Below are 12,516 nucleotides of genomic sequence, written 5' to 3' on the forward strand. Positions count from 1 at the left end.
CCTTAATAATGGACTCCACCTTCCTAAGGCACTGCTCCTTAAAGATGTCTTGGATACTATGGATGCTAATGACCAATGATGGAGCTGACTAATTTTACAAGTTTCTGCAACTTACTTCGATCTTGTACAGATGCACCCACCCCACCACACCATACCAGACAGTGATGCAGCCAGTCAGGATGCTCTCCACAGTAAATTTGTAGTAATTTTCAAGTGTTTTAGTTGGTGAGCCAAATCTCCTCAAACTTCTTATGAAAATTCCATTGATTTGCCATCCTCTCGTTAAAGAAATTCATCTTCATCACTGTTCCTTGTATTTTGGGGCTGTGCCGTCTGGTGCTTGACTCTCCCACTGTCGGAAAAATCTTCTCCACATCCTCTCTAGCTGTGCCTTTGATAGATTTTAATAAGATCCCTCCTCATTCTTCTAAACTCCAGTGAGTAGAGAACAGTAGAAATGTATGTTTTACCTTCTTCATATGAAAAATACACAATTTTCCTTGGCTTGAGAATGTTTTCTGTCTTTGAACTGTGTCATGGGCTCCAGCATTTTCAGGGAGAGAGCATACAAGTGTACACTCAGTGGTCACTGTATTATGTACATCCTATACCTAGTAAGATGGCCAGCAAGTGTACGTCTGTGGTCTTCTGCTCATGTAGCCTGCCCACTTCAAGGTTCGACGTGTTGTGCATTCAGAAATACTCTTCTACACACCAAAGTATCATTCCATAGTCAAAGCCACTTAGATCACATTTCTTCCCCATTCTGATGTTTGATCTGAACAACAACAGAACTGCTTGACCATGTTGGCATACTTTTATGCATTGAGTTGCTGCCAACTGGTTGGCTGATTTGATATTTGCAGGTGTACAGGTGTATCTAATAAAGTGGCCACTCACTGTATGTTTTACCTTCATCATTTTAAGAATAAACAACTTGCCTGCACTTTCTGTACAAGAGCTGGGTCATGGACTCTAGCATCTTCAGGGAGAGAACGCAGGAATGTTGTTTTGTTGGGGCTTCCAGAAATTGTGGGACACTGTAGCATAATAGTTAGCACAATGTACCACCTCCAAGAGGACCACAACCTCGCCGTAGGGTCTGGATGCTTGTGTACCTCAATGAACTGGAGAGTCAACAGCCCTGACTGGTAAAACAAAATTGTTACAGAAACAGCAATGAAGGATCCTTCTGTGTGGCCGAGGACAGACAGAGATGGGGATCTTCATTGCTGCCCTAAATGCCAGTGGTGTAATAGGGAACTAATAGTAATAATTACAGTACCACCAACTTGGGATCAATTCGCACTGCTGCCTGTAATAAGTTTGTACATTCACCCCATGACTGTGTAGCTTCCTCCCTGTCCTTCAGTTTCCTCCCACAGTCCAAAGATTTACCAGTTGATGGGTTAATTGGTCATTGTAAATTGTCTTGTTGCTAGGCTAGGATTAAATCGGGGATTTGCTGGGCAGAAGGGCTGGAAGGGCCTATTCTACGCTGTAACTCAATAAATAAATTAGATATATAGAAAGATAAGTAAGAGTCTCAGAATTTCTTTTCTATTCTGAAAGCTGGTCGTAGAAAACCGGAGTGAGGTTCTGTAGATTAGGGTTTGCTGTTGACGGTTTTGGCAGATGTGGTCAGCAAGTGGGAAGAAACAAGCAGAAGATGTCTCTGATTAGCACTGCAGTAGTGAATGACTGTGATTGGCAGAGGTTTGCCCGGGGTACTAAAGAGAAATAATCTGATTCTCCTTCCTCAGAAGGATTAAAAATGATCATACACTGACAGTGAGCCTTGGGGAACCTGGTGCATGGTGAAATAATTATCTGCCTTCCAACTATCATGTGGGACTTGTATTTAAAGATTGTACTGAACTTTCACACCTTCCCAGGTGGATAAGAGCAACACTGCACACAAGTAACTGGCCATGCTAAAAATGTTTGGTGCAAAATCACCTCAGACTCTGGAAATCTGAAATAAAACTGGAAAATGATGGCAGACTTTTCTTAGCAGAGAGAGTAGTTGCAGAACATGCAAAAATTTTGTTTAAGAGGCATTAGGTCAGTATATGGATAGAAGGTTAAGGAAGGACGTACAGGAGCCTCAGGTCCCACACCAGCAGATTCAGGAACAATTATTACCCTTCAACCATCAGGCTCCTGAACCACCTCAGCACTGAACTGATTCCATACCCTTATGGACTCTCTTTCAAGAACTCTACAACTCGTATTTTCAATATTATTTATTTATTTATCAGCTTGTATTTGCAGTTTGTCTTCTTTTGTACATTGGTTATTTAACCATCTTTGTGTGTAGTTCTTTATTGATTTTATTGTGTTTCTTTTTACCTACTGTGAATGCCCACAGGAACCTCAGCAGGTTGGGCAATATCCTTAGGGAGAGAAACAGAATCAGTGTTTTAGATCAAAGATTCTTCATTCAAACTGGAAATGTAAGATGGTAACTGAGCGGAAGCTGCAGACAGAGGAACGGTGGAACAAGACCATGAATATCTGTAACTGCATGCAGACCAAAATTGTCAAAGTAACAATTTTTATAAAATTCATCAGCTGGAATAAAATACCATAGGAATAATTTAAAACACAACAAATTTAAACAAACATTTAGACAGAGCTATGAAAAAGAGTTACCTGAAGTTATTAAACTTCGTATTAAGTCCCAAGTGTTGTAACTAATTGGAAAATGGTGTATTGTTCCTCGAGCTGGCATTGGCATTCTGGGAGCCCAAAGGTGAAGAGGTCATAGTGAGAGAGGAATGGAGAATTAAAGTGATAGGTGACGGGAAGCCCATGGTCACACTTGAGATGTATAGTGGAGAGTATATTAACTGGCTGCATTACAGTCTGGTATGGAAACACCAATGTCCCTGAACAGAAAGTCTTACAAAATGTAGTGGATATGGCCCAGTCCATCATGGGTAAAGCCCTTCCCACCACTGAGCATGACTACACAGAACATTGTCACAAGAAAGCAACTTCCATCACCAAGGACACCCAGCACCCGTGTCATGCTGTCTCCTTCATGCTCCCATCAGGGAAAATGTACAGGAGCCTCAAGCCTCACACCAGCAGGTTCAGGGATTGTTATTACTCCTCAGCCTTCAGGCTCTTGAACCAGAAGGGATAACTTCACTCACCCCAACACTGAACTGTTCCCACGAAATATGTACTCACTTTCATGAATTCTTCCTTTCATGTTCCTTATATATTTATTATTATTGTTATTACTACTTTTTCCTTTCCTTTGTATTTGCATAGTTTGTATTTTGCACACTGGTTGTCCATGCTGTTGCTGCAGTCTTTTATTAATTTTATTATGGCTATTGGATTTAATGAGCATGCCAGCAAGGAAATAAACTTCAGGGTATGGTGACATATATGTACTTAGATAATAAATTTATTTTGAACTTTGAATGAGTGGATGTGTCCTGCAAAGCAGTCACACAAACTGTCTTAAGAAGCAGGCACCTGAGTTCCATATAAATGCTGCCTTTCCCCACGTAAATATTTTATACTCCTTGTGACAATCTCCCACTCCTTGTGGGGGTGGTGTGAATTTGAATATGTCCTTACATGGTGCCATTGTTATCATTTATCTTGTGTGGTGATTTGAAAAGAATGAATTTAATTTGATTCCTCCTTGATATATGCTAAAGTATGTAACACAAAATGGAAGTTTGTAAGACAAAATGGCGTTTGTCTGGGATGTGAATATGTTTTGAAAGAGCATGAGGGACCCAATCCACAGGCATATTTTGAGAACTTTGTGTGAACACTAGTCTATAATTTGGAGATGTGATGGACGCACATCCTTGAGATTAGGTACTGGTGAAAAATGTATTCCTCCTTACAGGCCTGTCGCACCGAGGCTGAAGGTCACAAGAGATAAGAAGGTATAGGTTGGTACCACTGAAAGGCAGAAAATTACCGGGGTAAAAATTTTGTTATTTTCTTATGGAGTCTTAAAGTACTGTATATAAAAAAGAGCAACTTCTTGGTACAGTAGAGGAAATGCTGTCAGGAATCCTTGGTTCTCTCTGGCACCATATTGTATGGAGTGGATTAGTGATTGGTTGATAGTTATTATTGTCCATTATACTGCCTTATTTATCTTTTTTCTTCTCTTCCACATTTTATTCTTTATATATGCAACTCTAATAAAGTAATTTCTCGTAACCATCATTAAATCGTTAGTGACTGTTGTTTGCAGATAGCTCTTGCTTTTGAATTAGAAAAGAACAAGGAATGCATTTTAAAATATTTTTGTTACAAATTTGGCGTGGTCGGCAGTATTCAGCACAGTGTTTCTCAAACAACAGGTCATACCTGTAGGCAGAACTGAGTTTATGGGATCAAGGTGCAGGGACAACATCCATGGTTTTGGAGCACTGGCCAACATACTGTTCACATGTTTCTCTCCCACATGCAGAAGTAGAAAACAATTGGGGTGAAATCAGTTTGTTTGAATTCATTCACTGTAACAGAGTCCTTCATCAGGATAATGGGAGTTTCTGACCATTATATAAAGTAGGAATTGAGCTCATAGCTAATTTTACAGCTTTACAACCTTAGTAATTGGAAGACTGGGGTTCAATTCCACCACCACCCATTGTCTATAAGGTGGTTGTACATTCTCTCAGTGACCACATGGGTTTCATTTAGGTTCTCTGGTTTCCTCCCTCATTCCAAAGACATATGGGTTAGTATTAGTATGTCATGGGCAAGCCATAGAAGTGTGACAAGTCCTACCGGCTGCCCCCAGCACATACTCAGCCTTTATTGATCATGAACACAAATGATACATTTTAGTGTATGTTTATATGTTCCAATGTACACGTGACATATAAAGTTAATCTTTAATCTTTAGATAATACACTGGGTGCAAAAGAAGCATATTTGAGAAGTTAGTTTGTCACCATTTACTCAAGGGAGATGAGTCTCAAAGAGGAAACTTCATTGAATTGATTTACTATTTCTCTAGTGCCTATTGCTAACTAGGGCTTATGTCTGCATGTCTGATGTAACCCATAGCTTGTACTTATGAGCTATATGTGAATTGCTTTTGACATAATGGACAATTTGGTGTCTTTTGGAGTGTAACTTTATGAGAGAAGTCAGTGCCAGAATTTGATATAAACTGGAGGTGTTTCATTGGTAAGTGTGTCCGAGTAGAGGATGTTGTCACTGGAATTGGCAATGGACTTGCTGAATATAAAAAGTTGCAGGGCTGTTCTGTGTCTCATGAATATGGATGTCTTGTTATGTGCCAACTCATATTGTATCTGCTTAACTATAATGTTTAAGTGTCTGGGCAGCTCAGCCACATTTTCTGAATAGTGATGAGGAGATAATGACACATGACTTGTGAATTTTATTGTCATTTAACTATATACATGTATATATAATGCATATAATGTATATAGAGTTGAGATGACTTTTCTTCAAACCAGGTTGTAAAACATCTAACACACATAACACATGATAATTTATGAAGGTAAAGATAAAATCTACCGATGAATCACACATAAATAACCAACTAAAGTGCATTAATATTAAATATCGTAAGGTATGGAACAAATTAGCCAGTGACACTTCGAATACAATGCGGTTGGGAGCTCAGAAGCCTAATGGCCTGGGGGGGAAACAGTTTCTCATCCTGACCGTTCTTGTTTTTATGTATCAGCGTCTCCTGCCTGATGGTAGAAAGTCAAAGAGGATGCTGGATGGATGGGTGGGATCCTTAATAATACTAAGGGCCCTGCAAATGCAGCACTTCTGATAAATGTCCCCGATGAATGGTAGGGAGACTCCTATGATCCTCTCACCTGTTCTCACAGTCCACTGTCGGGACTTCAGATCTGATGCGTGACTGCTCCCGTACCAGGTGGGTATGCAACTTGTCAGGATGTTCTCAATGGTGCTCTTGTAAATCACAGATAAGGCAAGGGGTGGGAGCCTTTTTTGCCGCAATCTTCTTAGGAAATGGAGGCAAAGTTGTACCTTCTTGTTCAGGGAGGTGATATTAAGGGACCAGGTGAGGTCATCCATGATGTGACCTCCCTGGAACTTGATGCACTTAACTCTCTCTATGAAGCACCCTTGTATTTGCAGAGGAGGGTGGTCTGTCTACACTTTCCTGAACTTATGGGAAAGAATAAACAGTTGATGTTTCAGGCTGAGATGGGTCTTGATGAAGAGTCTCAACCCAAAATATTAACCGTTTATTCTTTTCCATAGATGCTGCATGACCTGCTGAGTTCTCCAGCACTTTGTATGCATTACTCTGGATTTCAAGCATCTGCAGAATCTTTTCTGTTTATGATCTGGAGACAATGATTTTTTTTACCAATCCCATGTGCTCTAAAAAGCAACAGCAATTTAACTGTAGCATTTCAATATGACAGTGTTAATGATTTCTTACTTTGCCTCAGAGCCTTACTTCAAATGAACAATGAATGAACTAATAATAGACAAGTAGGTTGTCAACTTGCAATGGACATTTTTACAAAATTCATAAGGAGTTTCTCTCACTGGGATCAAGATTTTGGGATTTCGGGCTGGTTGTAGCCGCAAACTGTCAAATTATTCAGGAAAAATTGTGGAGCAAATTTATGGACATCCAGCATGTGCTGTTGATTGGCAAATCTCTACAATGCCTTGAAATGATCTCACTGACGCCTGAAATTTGTTGGCTCAGGCTGGGCAATATTGAGTAATTAGGCTTTTCCATGCCTCAGGCAGCCAAACATCCACACAGTCGAGAAACAACGGGCATCTGGTGGGATAGCTTCAAAGAGTAGGAAGTGTTCCAGTATGTCAGAACTCAACTTCCCAGTTTACCAGGAGTGTCCATGTAATTCCTTTAAAACTCAGAAATGTCCAAGTGGCTACCAATTCCAAAGGCATTCGTAGATTCTGATAAAGAGCAGAAAAATTACCCCCACATTGCCTCTTTATAGGCACACCCGTACTCCTGCTTGTTAGTTCAGATGTCGAAGCAGCCACTCATTGTGGCTGCAACTCAGTGCTTAAGAGTATGCAGTCATGGTCTAGAGGTTCATTTGTTGTTCAGACCAAACATCAGAATGAGGGGAGAAATGTGATCTGAGTGACCTTGACTGTGGAATATCGTTGGTGCCAGGCAGGGTAGTTTGAGTGTCACAGGAACTGCTGATATTCTGGGGTTTTCACACACAACAGTCTCTTCTTGAGTTTTCAAAGAATGGTACAAAAAAACAGAAAAAAAGCATCCAGTGAGCAGCAGTCCTGTGGGTGAAAACCCTTTATTAATGAGAGAGGTCAGTGGAGAATGGCCAGGCTGCATGAAGCCGACAGGAAGGGCACAATAAAAACAATAGCCACGTATTCTCCATGTGGTGTGCTGAAGAGCATTTCTGAACGTAAAACACATCGAACCTTGAAGTGGATGTGCTACAGCAGCAGAAGAGCATGAATAGGAGATGCCTAATAAGGTGGCTGCTGAGTCTATATTAAAATGAGATGTTGTGCAACTCATATCATCAGAGGGACCTGAATTTGTGACTTAATGAAATTGCTCCCGAGACAATCTCATCCAAATTTAAAATTCATTCTGGGCCATCCATCCTCTCAGTGTTGGCCTATACACTTCCTCACACTTGGAAACTCCTGTATTTGACTTAACTTTTGTTAGCAAAATACTAATTTAATTCAAATAGTTTCTTTCATAATTAGGGGAATATACCTCAAGCTAGAACTGATGAAGGGTTTTCTAAATTATTGCTTTAATTATGATTTCACAAACTTATGGAAAACAATACTGGTATAAAATTCTACTAATTACATTTCAAAAATACTATTAGTACATAGAAGACAAACAGAGTCACAGAGTCATAGAGCATTACAGCATAGAAACGAGCCCTTGGGCACATTTATTCTGTAAAAATTAATTCCATCAATCTGCACCTGGACCATAGCCCTCCAGTACCCCTTTCATCCATATATTTATCTAAACTTCTCTCCAAAGTAGCAAAAAATCTGAATCTACCTCTTCCTCTGGCAGCTTATTCCTCACGCACACCGCCATCTCCTGAGGGAAGAAGTTCCTCCTCAGGTTCTAATTAAATATTTCACCTTTCACCCTTAACCTATGACACTTAGTATTTACTAGTCTCTCCCATCCTTAGTGGAAAAAGCCTACTTGCATTAACCCAGTCTATACCCCTCATAATTTTGTATACATCTGTCAAATCTTGCCTCCTTCTATGTTTCAGGGAATAAAGATCTAACAACCTCTTCAACCTTTCCCTCTAACTCATGTACTCAGGGGTCAGGGGTATAAATTGCGGGCATGTTATCCCTGCACCCGAAGCATGGCGCTACTTGCAGGCTAACCCAGTATAACTTCAGACTATGTTGGTTGTTGATGAGACAAAACACTGCACATCACTGTACGTTTTGGAAAGGTTCGGTATGGGCCGAGTCTAGGTGGTGGGACCTGGGCCCAAAAGCTTAGTGAAGTGGCAGGGGCCAGGTCTGAGAGCAAGGATCAACCCAAGCTTTGGTTGATTTAAGCACCGAGCCGGATTGAAAAGGTCAGATATCAGGGCCAGAGGCTAATTCAGCTTGCTGCTCTGTGTGATTTAATCATCCTTGCACTGAACTTAGACTGTGGCCTGCAATTAAGAGGCTCCTGAATCAGCAGCCAGCTTCGGGTCTGTAGGCTCACTTTCATGAGTTTCAGTTCCGAATGCTATAGTGATTACTTTTATTGTTTGCAAAATTTGCTTTCTTTGCACATTGGTTATTTGATTGTCTTTTTAAATGGCTTATATTGTGTTTCTTTGTTTTGTGGCTGTGTGTAAGGAAACAAAACTCAATGTTGTATGGAGTATACAATGAAAATAAATAAACTTTGAACTTTGTTTTAATGTATGTGTGACAAATAAAACTAATCTTTCTAACTCAATTTATGGAAAGGCAATACTGGCACAAAATACTACAACTTACAATTTTGCATAAAAGTCAAATGATGAAACTGATGACAATTTAACTTCCGATTTCCTGAAACAAGCAGAATGTCCTCTTGGGAGGCACTGAAAAGATAAATGTGCTTTAAGGAACAGAATGCACTGAAGTGTTAAACAGTGGCCAACAATATTGAGGCAATTAGTCTGGCTACATTAGATTTTAAAAGTGACCACAAAATCTGAAGTAAATGGCAAGTATAGTTCAAATATAAAGATATCTCTGTTAATATGACATAAGGAAGGAATGCACTGAAGCAAACCTGTCACTGTAGGAGTGTTCTATGATTATATTCACATCCTTGAATGCATTTCAGAGCGAGCACCCTTGTGGGTTAAATGAAAACTTTAGGGAGTTCTGTTGAACAGGTTCTGAACTGTCAGAAGCCTGTGATATTCTGCTACTGGATTGTATATCAAGAGGGTATTTCATGGGTGCAAGATATCTTTGAACTGTCATATGCACATGTAATCTAAACAAATCTTTACTCAACTTTCATGCGATACTTTCAAAGGGACAAAGATTCATATTACCAATTCATTTTATTTATGGGATTTAGTCATCAATGGCTAATATCAGCAGTTTGTCAGTGTCCTGGTGAATGGTGTTGGCCTGAAACGTCGACTGTTTACTTTTGTCCATAGATGCTGCCTGACTAGCTGAGATTCTCCAGCTTTTGGTGTGTTACTCTTGATCTCCAGCATCTGAACAATGTCTTGTGTTTAGAACTGACGAAGTGTCGCACCGTGTGAGAAGCTCATTTGCAGATGACATAGTTAATTGTGGTGTTCTCATGCAAGTGTTTAGGAATAGGTCAGATGATTAGCAAAATGAGTGGGAAAGGATAAAAGAAATCTCTAAAATCTGGGTTTAACCAACATTATGTTTGAAATAACATGTTGTAAATAATGGTCATACAATTTATCTGAGGCAGAAATTAACTTGTTTTCTTGGCAGCAATTATTGTATTAAACTGACTGGGCTTTTCAGTGCACATTATCTGTGGCAGCAGCTAGAAATTGACTTTATTAGGTTAGGAACAGTGAAACATAAATTGTATTTTATTTTCATATTTTTGCAAAGTTAAATGCATACACGGATTGCTGAAATGGCAAAGGAAGACATAGAGGTGTAAGAATTCTTGAATGAACAACATATGATATAGCGGCTTTAACCGTCACAGTCTTAAGAAGCTCCTGGTCGCAAGCTAGGTCATAACCACTTCCCATTCCCACAGTGACCTGTCTGTTCTCAGCTGCCTCCGCAGCCAGGGGGAAGCTAAGTGCAAACTAGAGCACCAACATATTCTTAGTCTACCGAGGTATTCTACTGTCTGATGACATGAAATGGATTTCTCTAATATCAGATTCCCTGTCCCTCACTCTATTCCTTTCCTCTCTTGATCTATCCCATTCCCTTGACACCTAATACAGCCCTCTCCAACACCCTATTTCTTTTACAAAGGATTCAAAATACATTTATTATCAAAGTATGTATACTATATATAAGCCTGAGATTTGATCTCCCACAGACAGTGGCAAAACAGAAAAACACCATGGAACCCATTCAAAGAAACAACCAACACACAAAAAAAGAGGACAAATCATGCAAATGGCAAAAAGTGAGCCAATAACATAGAATATAGAACATTAAGCCACAGTCCTTCAAACTGTCTAGGTGTTCAGTTTATTTTAGTGCTGTGTCCATCGTTGACTGCAGGCGACAGAACCAGGCCACGCTGAAATGCTCAATCAAATCACACAAAATAGCATTTATTGCTAATCTCTAATTACCTTTGATTTGGTGTCAACAAGCTACCTTTACAAGTGTGCTGCCCTTCTGAGTAGAATATTGCACCCAATGTATTCTTTAAAGATTAAAGATTAGCTCTATTTGTCACATGTACATTGAAACGTCAAAACCGACAGTGAAATGTACCGTTTGGCGCCATGACCAACTCAATCCAAGGATGTGCGGGAAGCAGCTGTAATGTTGAAGCAGGTTCACAGATCTAGCAAGTGAGACAGAAGGCACTCAATCATTTATTTACAAAGAGTAAAAATTTAGTAACATTCATGTTCCACAAGATACAGAAACTACAAAGCTGAATATTTAATGAATATACTTAGTGAAAAGCCCGTGTAGAGTATACTTTCCCAATTGTCATGTGCGCCACTTGCCTGAAAACAAAGCAAGAAACTGGACCTCCCACAAGCGCTGTCTATATACCCAGGATATTTGAAACTGGACACCAGGCAGCTAACCAATGGGAAAAGCATCTGCTGTTTCTAAATTAACCAATGATGACAAAGCAACTTTCAGCAATCAGAATAAGTTACGTCCCCCAATGGACACCAAACCCCTCAAAAGTTGTGAACCTGATGATACAACCTTCAGACTCTTGTGAATTTGCTAAATCACATTTAAAACACAAAAGTACAATAGCCAGTACTTTAAACACAATGTTCACCACCTGCCTCATGTGTCTCAAAAGGCTACCAGACCCACCCTGGAGTGTAATAGCTAATGAGCTGGTTCCACCAATTAATCTTATATACTGACTCCGAGTTATGATCAGCCACATGAGTGATGTAGGTGCAGCATTCTGGACCAATAACAGTAAAGTGCCACCTTTCTAGATGAGCAGGTAATCTAAAGTCATTGAAATCAGTTCCCGGGACAGTCTGGTCACACCGTGCTGAGAAAGGCTATCATTCAAAACATCTTTCCTTTTCATAGTCTTCTTACCCAACAGCATGGGCAAGGTGCTCATCCTGGGCACTGAGGGGGGGGGGGGGGGGCATACATATCAGATGCACCACCCCGTTGAAACCAGGGTAGGCCTGGGAACTGCATATCCAGTAAGTGCCACTCAGCATCCAACAAGTGCTCAGCTTCACAACACCAGCTGGCACAGACACAGCTGTCCCAGGATATTGTTTCTGCTCTCACTTGCCATTTACCTTCCACATTGTCTCTTGTACCTGTACTCAACGTACCACCTACACCAACACTGTGTCAGGTGGGGAAATCACTTTGTGTCAGGACTTAATGGTACGTGGGGAGAAGCCAGAATGCACTTACTCCATCAGGTATATCAAGGCTCATCCCATAAGGCAGTTACCATACTCTATGTAGAGATTCGGCTGGAATAGACTACTCCACCTAGTTCCCCCAAAACAGAATGCCAAAACCTGAGAAGCAAGATAATGTCCCCAATCGTCTTTTCTTTGTCAAAGGGATCAATATCAGTGGCAACCCTTCCATGAGACTCTGTAAGGAGTCGTCATATAAATTCAGCAATCTGACCTGTTGGTCCAGTGTGCAAGTTCAAGTTCCATCCCTAAGAACGTATGATTTCCACCAGCAATTCTGTAATGCAGAGAGATGCAAATGCACTTGCTCCTGATTACTTACTGGATATATAGAAAACACAAAAACAATAGAACTACTAGAATTGCTCCCCAAATGCTCGATTCCCTCTGA

At 40.3% G+C, this 12,516-nt stretch overlaps 1 protein-coding gene across 1 annotated transcript in view; it reads left to right on the top strand.

Moving 5' to 3' along the window:
• The window catches only part of il1rapl2 (interleukin 1 receptor accessory protein-like 2), a 658,932-nt gene that overhangs the window by 223,563 nt on the left and 422,853 nt on the right, over positions 1-12,516 (top strand). The window lies entirely within an intron of this gene.

This window comes from Hypanus sabinus, chromosome 8 (assembly GCF_030144855.1).
Source record: "Hypanus sabinus isolate sHypSab1 chromosome 8, sHypSab1.hap1, whole genome shotgun sequence".
NCBI classification, from domain to species: Eukaryota; Metazoa; Chordata; class Chondrichthyes; order Myliobatiformes; family Dasyatidae; genus Hypanus; species Hypanus sabinus.